Source organism: Saccostrea cucullata, unplaced genomic scaffold, assembly GCF_032062105.1.
Source record: "Saccostrea cucullata isolate Sc308-1 unplaced genomic scaffold, CSIRO_AGI_Scuc_v1 ctg923, whole genome shotgun sequence".
NCBI classification, from domain to species: domain Eukaryota; kingdom Metazoa; phylum Mollusca; class Bivalvia; order Ostreida; family Ostreidae; genus Saccostrea; species Saccostrea cuccullata.
Genome location: NW_026936399.1, coordinates 432,750 through 443,623, shown reverse-complemented (window position 1 = coordinate 443,623; position 10,874 = coordinate 432,750).

Below are 10,874 nucleotides of genomic sequence, written 5' to 3'. Positions count from 1 at the left end.
TTCAATGTTTTCAAATGTTAGCAGCGAATCTTTGAATATTTTAAGTAAATGTCATAAAAGGCTTGTTTATAAGCTACTACTGACCTTAGTTACATTGCATTTATTATTGAAGACGTGTAAACGCAATTGACTTATGAACTGTACTCAAACTCCTTAATATGATGGAAAAGAAAGCTGATAAAAAGGTTAAGATGAAATAATTAATTTACAGTTGTTTACTTTCTGTAGTCTGTTTGCAATTATAATTTAATATTTAATTAAAAAATATACATATAAGTAATGTATGAAATATAACGATGGAGATAACTAACAGTATTCAAGATCAAAAGTCCATAAAACAATACAGAATAGGAGCAGAGTAAACACGGACCTCCAAAACATCAGAGGTGGGATCAGTGTACTATAAACACAGGGAATATAAGAAACTTTTTAAAAATTATTGTCATATAACATTGACATATATTATTATACAATCACGTAAACATATATGTATCAAAATTGTGGAATCAAATATCGAGAATAACAATTTTATCATATAAAATATAAACATATGCAGGTACATGTATTAGCTATTATGAGATAATGCGTGAAAAATTTTTCTCACAATTTAACTTTTACTAGTATGTAATTTTTCAAATAATAAAATGCTTTCATTGGTTGTAAGTACAGGAATTAATGTCGCAGCTGTTGCAGGAAAAAAATATGGAATCCGGATAGGACCACGCAGTTGACTATCGCAGCATCGAGGTTTGGGTCAATAATGCGATGGTGCGATAGCGCGATGAAGCCCTATCCGGATTCCACAAAAAATACGTCAGCTGGTTATGTAACCTTTTTCTGCAATAGCTGTTCTAACAATCAAACGAAGACATTTTATTATTCGTATTTACATCTGTATTAAAAAAAACAATTAAAGTAGAATTAAAATGTTAAAATTGTATTAAAGATGAATATGTCATTGTGTGCATCACTGATGGAACAGCATTTATTTAAGAACTCTATGCACGTGGTTTGCTCAACAGTGTCGTTGATGCACTGACAATGGTCGTCATTAAAAATAAGTGAAAAAATATCCAGTAGATGTAAATATCTTTGAATGTTTCTCATTGAATTTTTATGTGAACATCATACTGGTGATGATAAAGATGGAGCCGTGCTATTAAAATGTGACAAGGGCAACAGCATAAACGATAAATCTTTAAAATATGCTATTATACCGACATAACATGCAACCTTGTTTAATTATTCCAGCAATAAATGACACCTAGAGAAAAATGGAGAAAAAGTCAAGGCATTGTCTATTTACATTGTAAATTTTGCTTTGCATATGACTTGCTCTTTGAGGTGTCAAATTCGAAGATTAAGACCTGAATAAAAAACAGGAGAGGCCAAAATGCAAAACGAAATCATCTTTCCAAGGAGTGAATATTGAAATAATTCTTTCAAGGAATGTTAAAACAACAAACATCTTGATCTTTCTAATTTTCTGTCATCTTTTTAAGTAAAATGGCAGGCTTAGTATCAAGTAAACCTTCACATTATTGTTTTATTGTACATTATAATTTTTTTAACTACTAATGTAAAATGTTTAAATCTAGTATTACTTTTTTGTTATGTAACAAAAATCATAAAAGAATATCATTGCAAGTGGTATCTTATGTAGAAAAATGTTAATTTTTAAAATTAAGTATGCTTGCGTCAAGAAATTTTACACTTTCAAAGCTAGGTATACTCTGTTCCTTTTTTACACAATGGAGTATTACTTCACACTTTTTGTGACGTTAAAACTAAATTTTAATAATATTCCCCACTTTCAACGGGGGACTAATTGACAGTTTTAAGAGATAAAAATCACAAGGTGTTCACAGGTAACACTTGCAGATAAGAAAAATCATACATTATGTAAATTTTTCTTTGGATATTTTCTTCGTTCAAAAATGCAATGTAATCAATTTTTGTAAATCTGTCAACAAAACTTGTCAAAATACACATAAAATTCCACTTAAGTGTAAATGATTTGAATAAATTACTTATTTCAGAATGATTTGTTATTTAGAAAACAAAACTCTAAGTGACACGTGTAATCATATTTTAATGAGTTATTCAAGCAAGTCATTGTTTTTCGTTTATTCCTTTAATATTTAAAAATGGAACAATAGTTTTTTCAAATCTAAGTAATTGTTTTTTGTTTATCCTCTTTTCGATATCATCTATTAAAATTTTCATCTCTTATTTTAAAAAAAATTTTGTTTGTAAAATCTCATTGGTTGATTTCCACAAAAGGAACGCAAAACATTTATATATAATCACATTTTTAAATCATATCCATGCAATCCCCTCATTTCCAGTCCTCAGAAACCATGGAAAATTTCATATTTAATAAATGTACCTTCAGCTTTAGACAATTACTCGTTCTTACCTCATGTAAACAAACATCATGGCTGCTTGATCTATGTATCAGTTATTACCTCCCCTCCTTCCAATCACTTCCGTTACTACGGTTGCAACACGATTTTACATCAAAAGTTGTTTAATTATTTTAAATTTAAATTATAAGGAATGACTCTTTTCGATATCATCTATTAAAATTTTCATCAGATCTTATTTTATAATGTTTAAAAGTATTATTTGCGCCTTCTCGCAGATGATTTATAAAACCACATAGTATTAATACACAAAACGTCCAGTTGAGCATGCAAAATCTAAAATTCAAAATTTAAAAAAAGGCCACCCATCAATCTCATTGGAAGGAGTGAAATATAACCAAAAACAATAACAATGTTATAAAGTCTATTGAATAAAAAGGCATTGGAAGCAGAAAAAACGTACCTCTTAAAACACCAGAGGTTTAATCAGATACAATGGAGTAGTAAGCATACTCTGTTGACCTTTCTTCTCACCCGCCATGTGATCCTTGTTATGAGTGTGTAAAAGGGAAAAACATTATAAATGATTAATTTTTTATAAATAATAGTTTTACAATTCAATTGTACGAAAAATATCAGGCAACATTCGAATTAATGATAGAATGTATCTGCTAACAAAGTCATTATATTGACCATAAAGTTTGCGAAATGTCTATTTAAAAAGTTAACGTTATTGGTAATTGTATCATTTACACAACTTCCATATAGAAATCTATTAAACTAGTAAATAGTTCTAACTGGAAAAGGAAACCACTTACATTCTACTCTCTTGGTTTGAAATTTATTACAATGGTATAACAATTAATCTCCAATTTTAGATAAACCTTAACTTAGAACAAAACCGATATATGTGTCCAACAATAAATCTAATTTGCACTAATGTGTGAAGTACCTAAATTCATTTATATGATTCAGTGCAATCGTTTTGGATCGTTCAAAGATGACGGATAAATATTCATTCCATCTCTAATTTGGGGTTTTCTTTGTTTCTGACACTCCTTCAATGTATGAAAATGAAAGAATGTTTTCATTCTAAAATTTATGCAGGGAAATCTATATTTTTTAATTACTTATCTAAACATACTTAAGAAATATCCATATGCTTTATGTTGAAGTCTGATCTTGATTTTCTCTTGTAACTGTTTATCATTAATAGTTAAACAAGTGTCATGTTTAAAAAAAAAAACTATTTTCAATCGTTTTTGATACTCTTCAATCATGTCTCTCGCACATACAGCTCTCTCATTATTGCGCAATATTAAATTAAGGTTGAAATTTGTAATATATCAACGTTATGTATGAAAAATCTCTTCAATTAAGACACGATTTACTATCTGTATTACCTCAGACAAAGCATGTCAAAGTGTCAAAAATTATTTTCGTTAAAAACGTTCAATGAAGTTTCCAAGAAAATTTATCTTAATTCTGACATTTTTTTTTTTAAATTTTAATCATAAACGGTACCAATTTTGATGCACCAGATGCACACTTCGACAAATTATGTCTCTTCAGTGAAGTATGCAAAAGTACATATTAAGTTAAACTCAAATATATTTTTTAAAGGATTGATTTTTGACTGACATTTTTTTTTTTTAAATTTTAATCATAGAACCAGTAACACAATGTTGAATGAAAAAATGTCATTTATTCATAAAATGACGAATATGAACACAAATATTGGGGGTCGACAAAAAATTGACAAAGTGTCTCTTCAGTAAGAAGTATTATACAAAAGTAAACATAATCTAAAATTACATGAAAATCAACTTCTCAAATATATTTTTTAAAGGAGGAAAAGAAAATTGATTTTTGGACTAAAATTTCAGAGTGGCTTCTCCTTTCATGAAAAATACAAAATGAAAAAAAATTGGCCCAATCTCTCTGTGGTTTGGGTAAAGTTAGGTACACTATACCTAGCCGGGTTGCAAAAAACTGGGTATGAGTAAAACTTCAGAGCATGATAAAATCAATAAAATTACAAATACTGGATATGAATAATACAAGTCACATCAAGGTTATTATTTTGTCTTTTATATAAATAATAACTTATTCCCCTACTAGGTAGTATAGTTTTTTTTTTCTAGAAAATCATTTCACAAAACTACAAAGCTGAAGTAATATGAAGAATATTATTGAATTAAAAAAAACTGACACCAAATAATAACTTGGTTATTTAGAAATAACTTTCAGTTATGCAATTTATACCAAAAATGGTATCACTATCACTACAAAATTGCTCCTTCCCAATAAACCACAAAGTATACATCACATCAATTTTTATCTTTTTAATGAACAGTCGTCTTTACTTTTTTTTTTCTGAAAGTCGATGAAATTAATTAATTAAAAAATTAACGAAGTAATCAAATGAAAGTTTAAGAAACAATATTTTCTTTCCTTCGTTGATTTGATAAATCTGTTCTCGATGAAAATTTGAATTTTTCAATTGTAACAATATGTAACAAAAGGCTTTATGGATGCCTGATATGGCGGTGCTCTGTTTGGCACAAATGAAAACGCTTAGTTTGAATTTGAATGTTCAATTATTAATAGATTATTTATCAATAAATAAATGATGAAGCAACCAAAATATGTTAGCACATAGTATTGACAATACGAAAGACAATTTAACACATTGAGTAATAGAAACAAACGCATAAAGCAAAAACCATTACAAAAAGTTAAGTACTATTCCAAATTGCACATAGGGTTAATGTCTACCAGTTGATTCGACACGCAAGAGCATAGTCTAACTAAAAATAATTTCAGAAAATGAAGTAGGCTGCAGACAAAATAGTTAGAGATGCAAGGATATAAACAGTCCCAGTTAAAGTAACCATGCAAAGTTTATGGTAGATAAAATGACATTGTTTGCAAATACAATCTGTTGACTGATATCTTTCCTACTATTTTTGGGGTTATTATTTTCTGATTGAATTGTGACTACATTGTACTACGTTAAGTAATTATTGAGTCGCACACTATGCTAGTCATTGTGTTTACGTTACATTAAACAAATAGCATTGAAAATTAATACAAAGGTGTTAAATGATTTATCGTGAATACACCAAATCCTCAATAATTTTAAAACACGTTAAAAATATCTTCAAGGTACAGAATATTAATACGGCTTAATTAATGATAAATGACAAGAAAAACGTCAACTATTTTTCATTCACAGCAAAATTCACCTGCTATAATTTTATTAAATTTGCTCGAGCACGATTTATCTATTTCAAAATTAAAAAAAAAAGTTCTACATGTACTCAAGCTAAACAAATATGTGCATCAAAACGCAGTGCGTGCTTTTGCACATGTTATTACGTAAAGAAGCATAGTGTCCTGTATTGAATGACGTGGTTTCTCTGCTTAGTTTACACTGGCAAAACAACAACAGGTAAACATTACATCTTTGTGATATCTATGTCAAGTATATTTAGCAACTTTAACGCAAAGCAGTTCATCTTGCCAAAATGAGAAATGGAGCGGATTAATTTAAAGGGGTCAGTGTAGAAGGAAAAGGGGTTAAAGTTCTCGTGAATATATTAATGAGTCTACAATTAATTTTCAGACGTTCTGGCTGCATTGTACATCAAACCAGTTATCCCTCTCCCCACACACACTCTACCAATGGTTGAGACTGATACTAGATGGTACAAAATAATATCTTTTTAAAATATCATTTATTATATGTCATTTGTACTTTTGGTTTTAAAATAAAATTAAAACTGCTTAAATTCTTTTATTTTGGTAGTTGTTACCTCCTTGCATACGGTACAAGAACACTTTAACTTTGTACTTTTTTTCAAATCAACTTTTGCATGGTAAAACTGTTGTACTACTACAGGAGATACTATTAGTTTTAAGTGACCAGTATGACATGTCACGTGACTACACTTGTGATTGCTGTTTTTACAGTTAGTTATTTTACTGACAGCTACATCTGTGAAATACCGTTACGATTTTAACAATTTACAGACCAACATTTTGGTTTTTTTCCCCACAAAATTACTTTCCTAATATAAAAGGCACCAATAAGGAATTAGAGCTCACATAAAGAAGACAATTCCGTGTATAAAATGACAAAGGTCAATATTCTTTTTATTTCAGTAGTATATTTTTCTTCTCCAAAAGCACAGTAATTATTCTATTCTTACATTTTCCTAGTTGGATCTTTAAGGAATCTTATTGAGATTCTAGCACAGGTGATACATATGCATGGTCAAGAAACATTTCCATATCAATATTCCTTCTGATTAAAGTTTTGGCGATATTATTAGAATTAAACAGCCTAGAAAACGATCATTAGGGAGAAGTCGGGATCTGATTACGACAATCAAAAGAGTTTACGGAGACAGTGTACCCCGACCAACCTGGTATTGAATAGATTTTTGTATTTTTGATTGATGATATCTATGTAGTATTTGGAGACCATGGTTTATTACAAGATGTTGGAATTCCCATGGGTGCCAATTGCTACCCATTTTTAACAGGCCTGTTTTGGTTTTGCTATGGATACTTAAAAAAAAAAAAACAACTATTGCATACAATTTTGCTCGGGAAATTTTCCACATCCTGAGTTAAAAAACTCGGATTATTTATTTTACTCTTTCTTTCTTTTTCTCTCTCTCTCTTTCGACTCTCTTGATCCATTCTATTTTGTTATTATCATGAATACACTGTGTGTTATCTATACAACTGTACATGCCATGTGTATTTCAGACGTGTTCGGTTTAACTGAGAAGTCCCTTTCAAGACTCGAATCTAAGTTTTAACTGATTGTATTGAAAAATCCAGTGAATGATTAAATCAAAATCACGCGGATATAAAATTTTGAATGCTTCATGGAAATTAATGTATTCTAGAAAATTAAACAATTTATCACATGACTGATATGTAGTCAGTTTGTATTTTTGAATTAGTGCATGTTCCTACAGCAGACTCTAACTTTAACACAAAATACATTTATAATCGACAGAGTCAGTAGCATAAATGATAAGTCTAAAACTGTAAAATATGCGGTATTGCCGACTTCATTGTTTAATGCAACCTTATTTAATAAATTCCAGAAATGAATGGCAAACAATGAAAATGTTATGAGGGAAAAGTCAAGGTATTTTTCTTGTTTACATTGTAAATTTTGTTTATCATACGTCCTGTCATGAAAGAAGTTCAATATTGAAGTAAGATATTAAATAGGATTTTTAGAGGCAGACGCGGAACGAATCCGCATTTCTACTTTGAAAAATGAAAAAAGCTGTTTGAACATTTCAGTTTTATTTATCCATTATCGTAGCAAGTACATGTTTATAATTTTGAAATCTAAAATACTTGTAAGGAAACATGATGTAAGCATAAAGAAGAAAGTATGGTTTCCATACAAATTTTGCCCTGTGATTTTCTAAAAAATGAAACTGGTGTAAAATATATAATATATATATTTGTGGTTTTAAATGCTAATTATGACATAAAGTCATTTTCCCGTATTTTCTTAAAAAGTTGCAGTTTTCAAAGGAATTTTCTTTCAGATAACATGGTCTACAGGCATCGTTATGTGATTTGTTATGTTATCAAAAAATTAACGCTTTTCTAAAGGAAAATCACCCTTGAAATGTACAATTTTGAGGCTTTTTCTGTTGAAAAACTCGAACTCCTTCATGCCAATGAGAGTCATTTATTTAACTAATATTTAAGCCAGTTTCAAAACTTTTTGATCATTATTTTTAGGGCGCAATAAAGCTAAAACCGATATTCCAAGAGATATTATATATATTTGTCCCATTTGCAGACAACATAGCTACAGATTTGTTCACATGGAACAACCAGGAGGACCTGTTGGTAGTTGATTACCACAGTAGATACACTACACAAGACAACCAGTCAAGCTGTCGTACAGAAAATGAAGAAGTAGGCTTGGTATTCAACGGAAAGTCGTATCGAAGATTGATCTACAATACGCAAGCCAGGACTTCTCCATATTTGCCCAGAAGTATGACTTTAACAATGCCACTTTCAGTCAAAAGTATCCACAGTCCACTAGGTTAGCGAAGAAAACAATACAGAATACCAAAAAAATCTTTGATAAGAGCAAGGCAGATGAGAAAGTTTATATATAAGACTACTAGAATATAGGACAACGCCTTTAAGCCTATGATACTCGCCTGTCCAACTATTAATGAGTCACAAGTTAAGGTTTATATTTACAGTAGTTCCAGGTGAGCTAAAACCAAAGGTGCCAGTCAGTGTTAAGGAACTGATGGAAGCAGAAAGAAAGAAACAGAAAGATTACTTTGATCTCAGTGTTAAGCCTCTACCATCCCTTCCAGTAGGAGACAATATAAGAAGGGAAACACTGGACACAAGGAATAGTCACCAAAGACGAGGAAGAGATGTCATACGCAGTTAAAAGCACTGAGGGAGCATTATACCGGAGGAACAGACGATATCTGATCCAGTCATAAGAAATATTTGAGCCTGATACACCAGATTTCAATATTGTCAGTTTCTCAGAACCCTCTACTTCACCCTCCAGTCAAGTCTAGTCCTCTGAATTCTGTTGAACCAATCTCGGAACCAGCTATCGGGGCTAAGCATGAGTCTCCTGCTACATGTAACTCCACCCCTTATATATCTCCTTATGATAGAATTGTGAAACCTAAAGCAATTGTGTCGATGTAGATGTTTACATGAGGAAATAGCCCTGTCAAATCAAACATATGTCATCAGATTTTTGGATTTCTACCATCCCAAATGTTCCACTATTGACTTTTTTTTCAAATATCTTTAATTTTTACCCCTGAAATCAACCATTGTGTGGTTTGAAATACAATCACTTGAAATTTTGTATACATACAATTTTGAACCCTTCTTTCTCACAGTAAGCCAAGGAAACTAACTATGTTCAGCCGTGTGCTTCATATTGTTGATTTAAACTTTACTACGATAAGAAGATTTTGTGAAGTGGAAAAAATTGTGTGTATGAGAAAAGATAGTAAAGTAATATTAGTAGAAAAATGGTCAAATCATGCATGTGTGTAAAGATAAGAATTATCAGTCATTGTTCGATAATATTCACAGAGAATGTTGAAGCCGCCATTACGTTGTTCAGGTAAGTTTCACTCTTCTGTCATCTTTTTAAGTAAAAACAGAGGTACTGTGAACACTGGGATCACTAAATGAGGTGCACAATGGTATTATATAATGAAGAATCTGTGAAGGTATCAGAAAATTGTATTTAGCGGTATAGGAGGAGTTACGGATAAGAGATAGGTGCCCTTCATTATCATACAAAAACGGCAGCGTCAATGTTTTAATATGAGAAACTCAAAATATGTTTCCGATCAAGAAGTAAAATAGGAGGTGAAAATGGCACCTTCTAAACAAAGAATCTGTGAAAGTGGCATTAAATTTCATTCAGTGGTACATGTATAGGAAGAGTTGTGGATAAGAGATAGGTACACCAATGCTTATCAGACAGACAGACAGACGGATATCCTAATCACTATATACTCTCCAAGTTTTCAAGCAGGGGGTATTAGCATAATAATGTTAGACAGTTTAGTATGCAGTATTTTTCATAATATTTTTCTACCATTATTTATCTATCAATTTTTAAAACAAATGATTCGAAGAGTAATGAGATACATACTTGTTAACAATCATAAGCTGATGCTAGTGTTTTCTGAGGTATTTTTAATTCTATCATAACTTTGTATATAATGCTACTTTGACTTTTAAGGATTTTCTCTTTCGTTCTGAACTGCATTGTTATGCATTTTTTTTGTAAAGAAATATGAGTAATCTAAGGTTAGCCTGTCAAAGATACACGTCAAATTACATATCAAAATCTTCTCAAGTGTAATGTACTTGAATTTTAGGTTACTCAAAATAACTTGTTGTTTAGGGAACAAAAGTTCAAGTAACCATGATCCATTTTATTTGAACGAGATTTTTCAGCAAAAATTTCTGTTTTCTTTAATTCCTGTAATGTCTTTTTTAAAACCCGTTAAAATAGTACATTTTTAAAAGTATTAAATTATAATTAAAAAGTCAATTTTTACAATATACTTTTTTATATCCATTATCCATTTAAAGATATTCCATTTCCTCCGATTTTCATTCCTTTTTAAGCTATAGGAACTTAAAGAAAATATGTTGCCTTGTTTTCACAACAGTATACGATTTAAATTTCCAAACATTTCTGCTGGTCAATCTAAAATTAGTTCACGAAATCTGAGTTAAGCAGGAAGTTATGGCTTGGTTTATGTCCTTTTGTATGCATTCTATTTTCTTTTATCACTCAAAAGCAATGAAAACTTGAAGAGAATAATGTCCTTGCTTTTTTCAGGTTGTGCAATTTGAAAAATTATCTGAAATTTCTAAGGATAAACTTAGTTATGAATTATGGACATTCAAAAAAGAAATAAAAGAAAATAAGAAAAGCACACAACA